The 14,421-nt window shown below is 32.4% G+C and overlaps 1 protein-coding gene across 1 annotated transcript in view; it reads left to right on the forward strand.

Annotated features, from left to right (window-relative positions):
- Positions 1 to 268: 268 nt before the first annotated feature.
- Positions 269 to 14,421, forward strand: part of LOC114329696 (protein bowel-like) — a 210,074-nt gene continuing 195,921 nt past the window's right edge. Inside the window, exon 1 of the mRNA XM_050656788.1 lies at positions 269 to 523. The gene's annotated coding sequence lies outside the window, so the exon portion shown is untranslated. The remainder of the gene's footprint in view (positions 524 to 14,421) is intronic.

The raw sequence follows: 14,421 nt of genomic DNA on the forward strand, positions 1-14,421 counted from the left end.
ATCATATATTTTAATAGATATATTGCATGTCTCTAATCTATTTACCACAAGCAATCATTTGAAATAGAAACACAAAATTAACTAGCAATCTTTGCGGTAACCATACCTTGTTTGCTTGTGCATATCGCACAAGCGGTCACCCATAATCGTAGCCCCGAGCCCCCAAACCGCAACAACGCCACTGGAGCGCACCAAGTCTCAGGTGGCTATGGCTTAGGTGGCTATAACCTGACCGCCAACTTGATTCTTGCCTCCTCTCTCCTACCTTTTACTCTTTTAGTTCGTCTTGTAGTTGTAGTGAGCACTGGCGTTGTTCAGTTATTCTCTACCTGTTTGCTCCCGTTTAGGTTTTTATCTATTTATTGCACTTGCAGGCCATTGTTACCCTTCGAAAAGGGATTATGCACCTGTGTACGGTAGCTTTGTGTTCTGTGGTTTTCGGTGTGCAAACTTTTTAAGACAATTCGTTTCGCGTTTATGTACAATGGAACTGGACGCTTTGACTTGATGTAGTTTCAAATAGGTGAGTTTTTAACTTTATTTACCATTTTATTATTCATATCACTTAAATGCGGCAAAATTGAAAGTTAAAAAAGAAATTAGCCCATATTATTACTATTTACAATTATCATCTTCCACAAACAAATATTAATTCATTATTGTTCTATAGAACCCAAGCAATATTTGCTTTCAAACTGTATTTGTTTATGTTTATTGCATACTGTTTCAAATGATTTAAGTAAAAACTGTTATTGAGTGCACTGTTGCCATTTAATCTACTTACGCAGGTAAGTATGAATAGTTTCGCCATCTTTAAGTCTTCAGACGGACTCAAGAATATTTTGTAAACACAAAACGAAGAAGCCGTTTCTTAATTTATACAATGTTACTTAATTGTTTTATCTATTCACATTGATATTCGCCTCATGCCAGAAGACAATATATCATAATGTCATTGGATTATTCTGAATAAATTACATTAGCATATTTTGTTGGCTACCCGAGTTTTGAGTTAATGTTATATTCTAATTCTGTAGGTTGCTGTACGTTAAATTGAGCGTTGTTTTACCATTGCACTAAGTACTAAATTGACACTGTTAATTTACATAAACTAATATTTGGAGCATTAAAATATTGGTCTGGTTAGTGCTAGGTGCTAGTACCACATAATATTTTATTTATTGCCTAACAATACGCTTCCAATATATTTTACGGGTTAATACATTGACAACAATAGCTAATAAATCTTCATCAATTGCCATTAAAACCACTTATGGTTTATGGTTCACGCTTATATATTTTGTATCCATTTTTTAGCTACATTATTAGCCTGGTTTGTCTCTTTTTGTTTATTTTTATACATAATTTCTAAAGCCTTGTTCATGTAAGAGCGGTTTGCCAACGTCGACGCCGCGATTTACCTGTTTACCCCTATTTTACTTGATCTTACCCTAATGTCGCCTTTGAAGTCACCAAGAAAAACAGGGGGAAAAAAGGTAAACCGCGACGCCGACGTTGGCAAAACGCCTCATATGAACGAGACCTTAGGCCTCGTACATATAAGGTCGGTTTGCCAACGTTGACGTCGCGGTTTACCTGAATAACCCAACCGCCGCGGTTCAAGTTAACATAGAAACAAATCGCACCCTCAGTAATATAAGGGCTTAACTCAAAATGTGTTTACTGTGATTTTAAATGATAAGGGCACAAAATGAAATTCTCTACCGGTTAGTGTTGACAAAGGGAGAAAAAGAACGTGAATGATTCGGTAAATATATTTGTGCCTTTCTCTCACTCTCCCCGGCCACCTCTGGTTTTTACTGCTACAAGGGAGCAATAATTAGTAACATGTCTTTCTATGACGAAAATCCTGGTTACTGTGTTTTAACATTTTGTATTATATAGAATAGTTTTTAGTTGAGCCGTTATATTATGCAAAATATAATAAATAAATGTGTCTAGTCCATAATAGACCGCTATTTTGCATAAACAGTGACAGGGCATTAATAATATAAGGGATTAATCCTTATTTCTGTTATGTTTTTGTACTATATGGGACTAACTTGAAAGTATTTTTTTCACTTACATGCAATTAATGGAATTTACTTATATTAACTTTTTTTCTCATTGCTAGATATTTATAGTGCAAGTATCAATAATAACAAATCTGCCAAATTTCATATTTATAACTTAAATAATAAGCATGTTATTTGAAAAAATAGCTGTAACTTTGGAAACCAGAATCTTTAAACGCCATTTCCCAAAAATCTACTTTTTTGGCAACTGCCAATTTACCAACGTTTAAACTGGTAAATCGCGGCGTCGACGTTGGCAAACCGCTCTTATATGAACAAACCCTTATGTTCACATATTTATTTCACGTTTTAATTGCTATTTCCCTAATGGGTTTACCCTTTTCTTTTATGGATTGGTAGGTTTATACTACTTTTATCATCAAGCGTATTAATTGTATTTTACGCTAGTGACGTAACCAGGGGGTTTTGGGGGTTATAATCCCCCCATTGGAATGTACTTTGAGCTTAAATTGGCAGTATTCCATTACCCCCCAGAAACCCTCCAGCCCTCCAGTAGTTTTAACACCCTCCCCCCTTAGTTATCCTGATTACACCGTTGATTATCTTTTATGCAGTGGATTAGATTTTTCGTTCTATTTTCCTCCAATATTATTAATTATTGTTGCTTCTTAACAAGGTGGGTATCCTGTAGAGTTTCAATATTCGTCATAAAGCAGATTATAGAGAAATCATTAGAATACAATGGACCCTCATTCTTACGTTTGATCGAATTTATGAAGGCATGTGACAAAGTACCTCTTAAAGATGTACTACACAGTGTCGCACCCAGGGGGTTTTGGGGGTTAATTCCCTTCCCGTCCCCCAGGGTATATAAAAATATATAAAGAATAGTAAGAAAATGTAACTTGTCTTTCACAAACAATACAACAAAATTTGGTGCCCAAGTCAACCCCTTGCCACAGAGGAAAATTCTAGGAGCGCCACGGGTACTACATCTCTTGTAAGTACTTATAATAAAGAAATCCCGCTGCGCTGGATATTATAAAAACAATTGGAAACGTTTATCAAAGCGCCATCTATGTATTCTGCAAACCATATGCTATTCAATATTATCATGGATAAGGTCATAGAGAGCGTCAATAAAGGAAAAGGATATAAAATGGGAAACTATACAACTTAAAATCACTGGGTACGCAGACGATGCAATATTGATAGCCCAAAATGAAGAGAGCATTCAAAGAATAGTTCACAGATTTAATACAACACCATGAGAATTTAAAATGACGAAATATATACCTTCTTTTTACCTTTTACTAACGTCAATGAAAATGGAGATTATTTCCTTCACATCAAATGTAGGAAAGAGAAAGCAAGATCTGCATTTCAAAAAATAGCTAGGCTATTCAAATGTCAGGATTTATCAATACGCTTAAAAATCGGATTACTACGATGTTATATCTTCCCTGTACTGTTATATGGAGTTGAATCGTGGATTCTCACAGATGCTACCTGCAAGAACATTGAGGCTTTCGAAATGTGGCTTTATCGTCGAATCCAGAAGATATGTTATACCGAGCACGTTACTAATCATAACGTCTTGTTAAGAATACAAAAAAAGTGTTGTTAACCACAATAAAAGCAGCCAACATCGAAAACCTCGGTCACATCATGAGAAACAGCGAAAGATATGGACTACTGCAACTAATCTTGCAAGGAAAAGTGGATGGAAATCGAGGACCAGGAAGGCGAAGGATTTCCTGGCTGAAAAATCCATGTACCTACGTGGTTCAACACAACTACAAATCTTTTCAGATCGGTAGTGTGTAAAATACACACTATGATGGTCACAACATCTGAAAACGGATAGGCACTACAAGAAGAAAAAGAAGAAAGAACCAAGAAGATGTAAACTGGAAATCGAGGGAGTTAGCATTGAACAACTGATAAAATAAAGTACTTAGGGATTATAATATTCAGCTGTGGAGACGTTGAAGGAGTAAAAGATAAAGTACAAAGAGTAAATATGTTAACATGGTGCCTTAATAACACGTTATGGTATATCTGATAAAATCAAAAATCAGTATAAAACCAATATATAATGACGTACGCATCAAAAACAAAACCCGACTCAGCCAAAACATAGAAAATGCTGGAAATTGCGGAAACGAAAATACTCAGAAGAATTACAGGAAATATGCTGAGAGACTGAATAAGAAGTGACGATATCAGAACATGTAATTTACAGGGTTTAAACGAGTGAACACTAAATAGAAAAAAAAGGAACATCCATATTGGTAGAATTAGGGGAGTGCATTTAGATTTTCACTTCGGAAAAAATCAAACAAGATAAAAATTTTTGTAATTTCATTAAGAAATGTTTAATAAACAACATATCAAAAAGTTCTACTCGAGAAGTTGGTGCTTCATTTTTTATTAAACAAATGAACAGCCAAGTTAGATGTTTTTTTAAATAACTTCGAAAATATAATTTTTAGAAAAAAACTGACTTGACCATTGAAAAATTCAGAAAATTTTACAAAAAAAACCTTATATAAAGATTTTTCTAAAATTAAATCTCTAGCTTCTGTAATTTTTTATTTATAACGCTAAAGTCACCCTTCTCACACACATTGGCGCACTGTAAACTAGCGTTGGAAGAAGTGCACGGTTGAGTTTTTTAAATGTAATTCTTTAACTAATAGATCAAAAGAAATTTTACAAATTGGATATGAAAGAAGATGAAATAAGCTATCTTATGGTTGTAATAAAAAGAAATAAAATGTATGGACATAAGTACGGTGTGGGCGGAAAGTGAGCCTTACATGGATTTTGTTTAAAATGATTTAAAAATGTGTAACTAATACAATTTTACTTATAAAACTCTCAAATTTGCACAACTTACCTCTCAATCAACTTACTAAACGATGTTTCATTTAAAAAAAAATCTCAAAAATTTAATTCAAATAATACGATGTCTCAAAAAATGTAATTTTTGAAAACTTCGTAGTTTTACAGAATTCCCACCATTTTAAGACGGTATTACTCAAGTTTGAAAAATCTAATACAATTTTTTTGCTATTTTTTTAAAGCTTCGGATGTAATTTTTAAAAAACACTGAATTATTTTAGTTTAAAATAGAAATAAACAATTTCTTTTTGAGAAAACTAAGAAAGATAACAAAAATGGAATACAAAAACCGAAAATTACCAGCTGAAAAAATGTATATACAGAGTGATCAAAACTTTTTTCCGTAAAACTTACCTAAAATACATTTATTAATAAGCTTCAACAATCATAAATGTTCAATAAAAAAATTTTTTTTTAGCTCTTATACAGTATGTCTGCGAAACTAGGAACGTATTGATAACTTTTTTAATATCAGTTTTACGAAAAACGTTATTCTTTATAAAATACTCTGCATCGTATATAACATAAGATGCAACCATCAAATATCAAATTTTGTTAATTTTGTACGAGGTATGTCAAAAAATATGAATTTCACTCAAGAGTAAAGTACCTTTATATTTCACAATATCGAAAATTTTTATAAAGAAAAGTTGTTTGGAATTAAAAACTATGTTCCAATATGTAATTATATCCTTCTAATCGAAAATTTGTTTTTTTTTTAAATATTCTTTCTAATACATTTTAATTTTTAATATAATTGTGAAAATTATTTGTTTATCTTTTTTTTAAGAATGAAATTCCATATTTGTTTGATTGGATTCTACTTGTTTTTCATTTAAATATCCGCCATTTTGGATCCGCCATTTTAAAATTTAAATTTTTAATCTTTAATTCAGATTCAACAACCTGTTAAAAATAAAGACAATAAATATTTTAGAAAAATGTTCTTTTTTATGTTCCTTTTAGAAAATCCGCATTTTGGATCCGCCATTTTATAGTTTATAATGTTAACATTTAAGTTAGGTTTATCAAAGAAATTATGATTTTACAACTATTTTTTAAGTTATCCGCCATTTTGGATCTGCCATTTTATAATTTAAATTGTCAAAATTTGATTCAGGTTTAGCAACCTCTCAAAAATGTCCACATATATGTAAACAAACACGTTTCATAAAAAAATTCGGATTTTACAACTACTTTTTAAGGATTTTTAGGAAAAATCCGCCATTTTGAATCCGCCATTTTGAATTTGCAAATTGTAATGTCAGATTCGGGTTCAGCATAATCAAAACTAAAATAAAAACATTTTTTATCAAAATAAAATGTTGAATTCACCCATATTCTTAACATTATTTATACAAAACAATTGTTATTGTTTAAACAATTAATAAACAATTAGCGGCGAAATTTGTGAGTAGAACTTTTTACTTTAACATATTTATAAACTAACAAAAAAAGTTTTAGAAAAATATAACCTTGTTTGATTTTTTCCGAAACATTGTATCTTTTCGTTCTAATTGCACTCCCCTAAATGGCATACACGAGAGCCGTTAAGTTGGCAAGGGACAAATCATCAATTGGCCAATGTTCCAAAGAGACAACAACCCGCCAATGGACAAGCCAAATTGCTTATACTATAAAGGAAGGAGAAGAAGAATAAAATTGTTGCTTTTGTTCATCATTATGGAAACTACATTTCTAATACAGAATGACTTGTTTTTGGGCTGCTTTGGAAGAATATACCTTAGGTCTTTGACCTCTGGTTTTCTCAAAGGTGTACTTACGATGTTCTTTGTGGGAGGAAAAAGTAGTACATAATATACAGGGTGTAACAAAAATACAGGTCATAAATTAAATCACATATTCTGGGACCAAAAATAGATCGATTGGACCTAACTTACCTTAATACAAATGTGCACATAAAAAAAGTTATAGCCCTTTGAAGTTATAAAATGAAAATCGATTTTTTCCAATATATCGAAAACTATTCGAGATTTTTTATTGAAAATGGACGTGTGGCATTCTTATGTCAAGAACATCTTAAAGAAAAATTATAGTGAAATTTTTGCACCCCATAAAAATTTTATGGGGGTTTTGTTCCCTTAAACCCCCCAAACTTTTGTGTACGTTCCAATTAAATTATTATTTTGGTACCATTAGTTAAACTCACTATTTTTAAAACTTTTTTGCCTCTTAGTATTTTTTCGATAAGGCAGTTTTTATCGAGTTGTGGCTTCTTTTTTAATATGTTTACATAAAAATTTTATGGGGGTTTTGTTCCTTTACACCCCCTACACTATCCTTTACCCTTTACACTAATTAAACTATTACTGCGGTATCGTTAGTTAAACACAATATTTCTATTTAAAACTTTTTTGTCTCTTAGTATTTTTTCGGTAAGGCACCTTTTATCAAGATGTGGCTTCTTTTTTAATATGGTTCAAAATATGCCGAAAAATGTAAATCATAAATAAATTTTCATACGATTACCACGATTACCAAGTCTCCATAATCGTACTTAACCATTTAAAAATATGTGGTGGATTTGACTAATATTCAAAATATCTCAATAAAAACTGACTTTTAGAAAAAGTACTATGAGGCAAAAAAGTTTTATAAACATTGTGGTTAACTAATGGTACCACAATAATAATTTAATTGGAACGTACACAAAAGTTTGGGGGGTTTAAACGAACAGAACCCCCATAGAATTTTTATGGGGTGTCAAAATTTTACTATAATTTTTTTTGTAAGATGTTCCTGCCATAAAAGTACCACATGTCTAGTTTAAAAAAAAATCTCTAGGAATTTTCGATATATTGGAAAAAATCGATTTTCATTTTGTATCTTCAAAGGGCTGTAACTTTTTTTATGTGCATATTTATACTAAGGTAAGTTAGGTTCAATCGAACTATTTTTGGTCCCAGAATATGCAATTAAATGTATGACCTGTATTTTTGTTACACCCTGTATTAAACGTAATTCGTTTGTGCTGTTGTGCTGCAGAAGTTCGTTAGAAGACCACCGTTGTCATTTCATCGTTATGGCTGTTTTATCCCTGGTACTATGCCATCACATGCCAAACATGGACGGTAAAGTTACCCATAACGAACAATTCTGTGGAAGTTCCTGTACTGAACTCTACTCGTTTTGCAAGTTTCTGGTGTACTAATAGTGTGACTCATCCTTTGGCTCTGATTTCTTTTGCAACAGTACTGTAGAATATTAATTAGTTATCTATCTAACATAATTTGGCGTTTCCTTTTTTCTTTGTCTCTTGAAGTACACCGATATCAATATTCTTTTATTTAAGTTCTTTGGTTATCTCTTGTTTTCTTTTGGTTAATTATTTTACGTTGCACGTACCGATTCGAAGAACATTTTTCGTTTTCCTTTTTCTCGCATTGCTCGTCAACGTTAAATCCGTCCTGTTCTGAGGTACATCCTTGTCTCTATGAGCAAAATATTTATATAGTTCATCAGTAGGGTGCTAACCTTGCTGAAGACTCCTTCCTCCTTTATAAGGTCTAGGGACCGGCAAGTTGCTGGAGGAGTTAAATTATAATAATCTTTTTTATTTCTTAAGTTGATAGATAGATATTTATTTATTTATCATAATAGATAATACACAAAACAGAAACATTACACTCCACACCTGTACAAATTACATAATAATTGTCAAGGCAAGGAGCGCTGTATAATTATCATAAAGTATTACAAAAATTTTTACAAAAATTAAAAACATGAGACTAAACAAATAAAGAAATAAGCATTGTCAAATTAAATTAATCAGAAACATTCAATATATAAATAAAAAAAGAAAAAAATAAAATAAAAATAAAAACACTGGAAGTACAACAAACATTGCCAATTGGTTTCTAGGTCTTAGTTTTAATATAATGGACTAATAATCTCTTAAAGATAGTTGTATTATGGCTATTTTTAATGTGATAAGGTATATTATTGAACTGTACAATTCCTTTATGAAACAAGCTTTTCATTGAACTGGACTTGTTGGTTGTTTGCAGCTCTAGTGCTATGCTCATGAACATTTGCTATCGGGACCAACTGACTGTTAAATACTCAGGCAATAAATGGTTTACCATCTTAAATAAGAATGTCATAGATTGGACATACATAAAATGTTCAACTTTTAACCAATTTAAAGTTTTCAGCATATCTTGAATTCGAGTCATAATTAGAACATCCTGTATAAATCAATGAACAACAATATAAAAAGTGAGGTAATATTAACGAATTATAAATTGTTAATTTAGTTTGAAATGTTAAAAATGGTAATACTCTTCGAAAAAAACCTATTTTTTTCCCTATCTTTCTGCAAATGTAATCAACATGTTTACTAAAAGTTAGTTCCCTGTCCAATATGAATCCCAAATACTTTATTTCCTGAACCACTTCAATTTTTTCATTATTTAATTTAATGTGAACATCCAAACTTAAGAATTTCCCGAAAAGAGTATTATTACCAATAAACATGTATTTGGATTTTAACTCATTGACTTTCAATTTGTTTAACTTAAATCTTTCAGTTAATAAATGCAATTCACGATTCATCGTGTTCACTACATCAACAAAATCTTCCCCATAAAAATATATTAATGTGTCATCAGCAAAAAGATGAATTTTACATTTGCTTAATACGTTTCCCAAATCATTAATGTATAATATGAAAAGTAGAGGTCCAAGTACACTGCCTTGCAGCACACCAATATCATTTAACTGTGGATTTGACATTTCACTATTTAATTTAGTCCTTTGGTACCTATTTGACAGATAATTTTCCAGCCAATTAAAAACTGTCCCGTTAAAACCATATTTCTTTAATTTCAAAAGAAGTATATGACGATCTATTGTTTCAAATGCTCTTTTGAGATCTATAAAAACTGCGCATATACCGACCCCTGTCGTATCTAAAATACTTTTCATATCTGAGACAACTAACTGTAATGCGGTCTCACATGAATGAGAATTTCTAAATCCAGACTGGTAATTATACAGGATATTATTTGAAGTAATAAATTTAATCAGCTGATTGTACACCACAATTTCTAAAACTTTTTCACAAAACGGGAGCATATTTATTGGACGTAATTGATCAAGTTTATTAGTATTAGGAACTTTTGGAACAGGAACTATAGTTGATATTTTAAATTGCTTGGGCACCAGGCCTTTCTCTAAACTCATATTAATTAAATTTAATAAAGGATAACCTAACACATGAAATAGATTTTTGATAATATCAAGACCTACTTCATCCGTACTATTTTTTTATATTGTAATTTGATTATATCATATAGTTGGTTTAGTGATATGCTCTCAAAAGTTTCAAAATTTACATCAGATGAAACAACTGTCTGCAAATTTAAATTAATATCACTATTTTGGTCAAAACTTACAATAATATCTTTAATACTATCAACATAATATTGATTTAATATGTTTGCCAAATTTACACTATATGTTACACCTTCATGTTCAAGACTTTGAAATTGTGATATAGTTTTATTAGTTCCTACTAACTGTTTGAGATGTTTCCACATTTGTTTAGAATTACCCCTATTTCTATCAATATTTGACTCATAAAATCTAATTTTAACTTGTTTTAAAATTCTAACACAGTTATTTCTTTCAATTTTATAGTTATATACTGGTACTGGTGCTGCCCGTAATAATATTACCTACCTTTTGTTTCTTTTATATTTTAATTGTGTACTCATTTTGGTTGTGTTTGTTACTGCTCACATATTACATAGCCTTATAGTCATTAGTTTTCTTAGTGTGTTTTAACCGAATTTAGCTTTAATTATATGTCTTCAGCTTCATATTTAACCTTTTAATTTAGCTGAAAATTCACTTATTTATTGGCTAAAGTTGACTTATCTTTTAAATAGATAGATATTGAAAAAAACACTCAAAAAATTTCGATTTTCTGACAAAAAATTTTAAGACACTCTATAAACAGAATTTTTCTGAATGAAGGACCCGGAAACACATGTGTCTAACTACTGTAATAAATACAGGAACACTACCACACTACCGGTTTTACCGTATTTCCTCTAATTCCAAGTATTACCCAACGATTCGTATTCATTGTTGGAAGCGGAAGTCCCGTTACACCATCATCTATCACTGATGATGACAAACGAAGAGATAAAGAGTATTGTTGTTTATACTAACCTTTACCAAAACAACTGTTTGGTCACGTAGCTATTCGTTATATGCAAAGTAATAAATGTATATAACAATATTACAGTAATAAATGAATAAGTACTCGCTAAAGAATAAAATAGTGAAAAACATGAAGAGAAGTATCCATTCTCAAATGTGGTCTCGAGGTAAGAAAGTAGAAAACTCAAAGAGGTACCACAAAAATGTATATTATAAAAATGTCATACAAGGACGCGTTTCGGCTCTTACCGAGCCATCATCAGCTTGAAATACAGGAGCAAAGTCTAAAACTGTCCTACAATATAAAAAGGAAATTTTTAAGCATGTGGTGATCACGCCCACCTCGGCAAAGGAACTTACCAGACCAGGAAGGAGGAAGAATCTAATGGCTTACATTGTATTGGGTTCTTTAGGTTTCATTCTAAGTTATAAGTAGTGTATTAGACATTAAGGGTATAAATTCATTTTAAGATTTAAATGACTTCCTCTTTGAGAGAAACCATCTTGCGAACAGATCAGGAGGTGGATCACGAAACTCGATTATCGACTTTAGTCGATCGAGTTAACTCGATAATCGGGAACTTTGTTTCACGACATTCGATAAATCGACTCGACTCTACCAAAATCTCTCGACAACCCTAAAGGTGTCGAGTTAACTAGTTTTGAAGGTTATGCTAGTATTATTAGTGTGTTTCGGACGAAATTAATTTTTTTTTTTATATAAAAACTCTATATTTGTAATTATTTTCTATAAAAACTTAATCTTTTGTATAATCACAAGTGCTTTGGACCAAATTTGTTAATTTCTTAATAAAAATCACAAGTATGCTGCCAATTGTTCGAGAACATTTACTGCAAATTCAAAGAAGGCAAGAAAATCTTGGATTGGTTCGTAAACGTGGACAACTCAGACGAAATCAGCAACCATTTGAACTGCCTGAAAAAAGATTTGTAGAGTTATTCAGACTCTCTAAGGACTTAGCATCAATACTCATCCAATTTGTAAGCCATCATAAGCAGAGAGAAAAGTAGCTAGAGGAATAACTGTAGAAAGTATAGTTCTGTGTAGTTTACGTTTTTACGCAACAGGGTCATATCAAAGGTGTTTGGGAGAGGAGTTTAATTTTGGTATAGCCCAGAGCAAATGAATCTAATAAAATTTCCCACTGTTTTGGGGTTGGTCTAGTTGACATTGTTATTTCAATTTAAATCAACTAACGACAATTTTAACCCTAAATAACTACAATTTTAACCCTAAATAACGAAAATAAACGTTTTGAACGAGTCTTCGGTTGCCTACATAAACTGAACAGAAGACGTAAGATGGTTTCTCTCAAAGAGGAAGTCATTTAAATCTTAAAATGAATTTATACCCTTAATGTCTAATACACTACTTATAACTTAGAATGAAACCTAAAGAACCCAATACAATGTAAGCCATTAGATTCTTCCTCCTTCCTGGTCTGGTAAGTTCCTTTGCCGAGGTGGGCGTGATCACCACATGCTTAAAAATTTCCTTTTTATATTGTAGGACAGTTTTAGACTTTGCTCCTGTATTTCAAGCTGATGATGGCTCGGTAAGAGCCGAAACGCGTCCTTGTATGACATTTTTATAATATACATTTTTGTGGTACCTCTTTGAGTTTTCTACTTTCAAATAGTGAAAAGTTTTTCGAACCATGCAAATTAAGGAAAACTGTCGATCAGTACCTATAGCCCGTTCCAAAACTGAAACATCTGCTTCTGACAGCAACATAGTCTACAAACTTAAAGTGACTCAGAGAGCTATGGAATGGAGGATGCTTAACATTAAGCTCAGCGATCGCAAATCCAATGAATAAATAAAAAGACGATTAAAAATCTTCTTCTTCTTCTTTTACTTCTTGGAGACCTTTCGATCTGTTTAATTCTGAAGCTGCCTCTGATTAATTTCCTTGGAGGTAGATTGCCAACTATCCCTCCATCTTTAGATGGTCTTCCGGGGGGTCTTGAACCGGGCGGGTTGTTTTCTGGGCAATTTTTGGGAGTCTATTCTCATCCATTCGTCTTACGTGGTTGTAACACATCCTCTTGCGCTGCCTTCCCCATCTTACAATATCTTGAATTTTGCATTGCTCTCGATTATTACAATTTAAAGTATCGATTACGAATAAAAGTAAAATATGTAATCCAAAAGACTGCCATGTTAAAATAGAACTAGGCAGTACATATAGGAATAATGGAAGACAACCGTTGGACTAGACGAATTTTTGAATGAAGACCAAGATCAAAAAGAGAAGTAGAGGCAGACCTCAAACCAGATGGACTGATGACATCAAGCGAATGGCCAACCACGAATGGATGCATAAAAAAGCAAACATATATGAATGGACACACCTAAGGAAGCTTGCATCTTTCGATGGATGGAGTAGATGTTGATGATGATAAAATTACGGAAGGAGGACTGAACCACTGAACTAAAGTTTATTCCAGTTTTCTGTATTCAGAGCTGTTGTTCCATATTCCTTTCCTTGGAACATTTTTTAGGCCTGCAAATACATAGTCAAGAGTCGCTGAGGCTAGATCTAAAGAATACAGTGAATTAGGAAAATATTGGAAGAATGGTAAAGTTCATCCATTGTTAACAGAGTTTTTCAGAGTCACCACATCCTTCCACAGCATTAAATAAATATACTACCATTTCTGAAAGTTCAATGCATAATCCATAAATAATTCTATTCTCTTATAAAGTACCTAGAATCCCAATTTATTCCAGGCTTTCCTGAACTCATATAGAGCCACAGGAGCATTTCTGCATTACTTCACCCCACCCGCAAGACCTTCAAAAGCTTTTTGCAATCTGTAAGGGCAGGTTATTAAGTATGTAGTTTCTTTCACATAATTTATTAGTTTAGACATTCGAAAAATTTAGAATTATGCATATTAAACCGGTTGGATTGCGTTTATGCGTCTTTCCCTTCCTAATAGCCACTCCTTTCTATTCTGGCAGTGTTCATCTCTTAAATTTCTTTCCGACATCGCCATAAAAATGTCTCTCATCCATGTGGTTGCTGGTCTTCCTCGTTTTCGTTTTTCTGTAGGGGTCCATTCTAATGCCGGATTTATACTCAGCCATTACCACTGCTGCTGCCGCTGCCGGAAATATTGCCCGAAATACGATATCGACGCGAGTGAGGTGTTCACATCAGTTCCTCGCCAATGTCCTCACAACTCATTTACCGAACGACTCACAAGAATGGAATGTGACGACAGCATCGTCTTGCTCCCTTACTCACTTGCCGCTTTGCCG

Source organism: Diabrotica virgifera, chromosome 7 (genome assembly GCF_917563875.1).
Source record: "Diabrotica virgifera virgifera chromosome 7, PGI_DIABVI_V3a".
Taxonomy (NCBI): Eukaryota; Metazoa; Arthropoda; class Insecta; order Coleoptera; family Chrysomelidae; genus Diabrotica; species Diabrotica virgifera.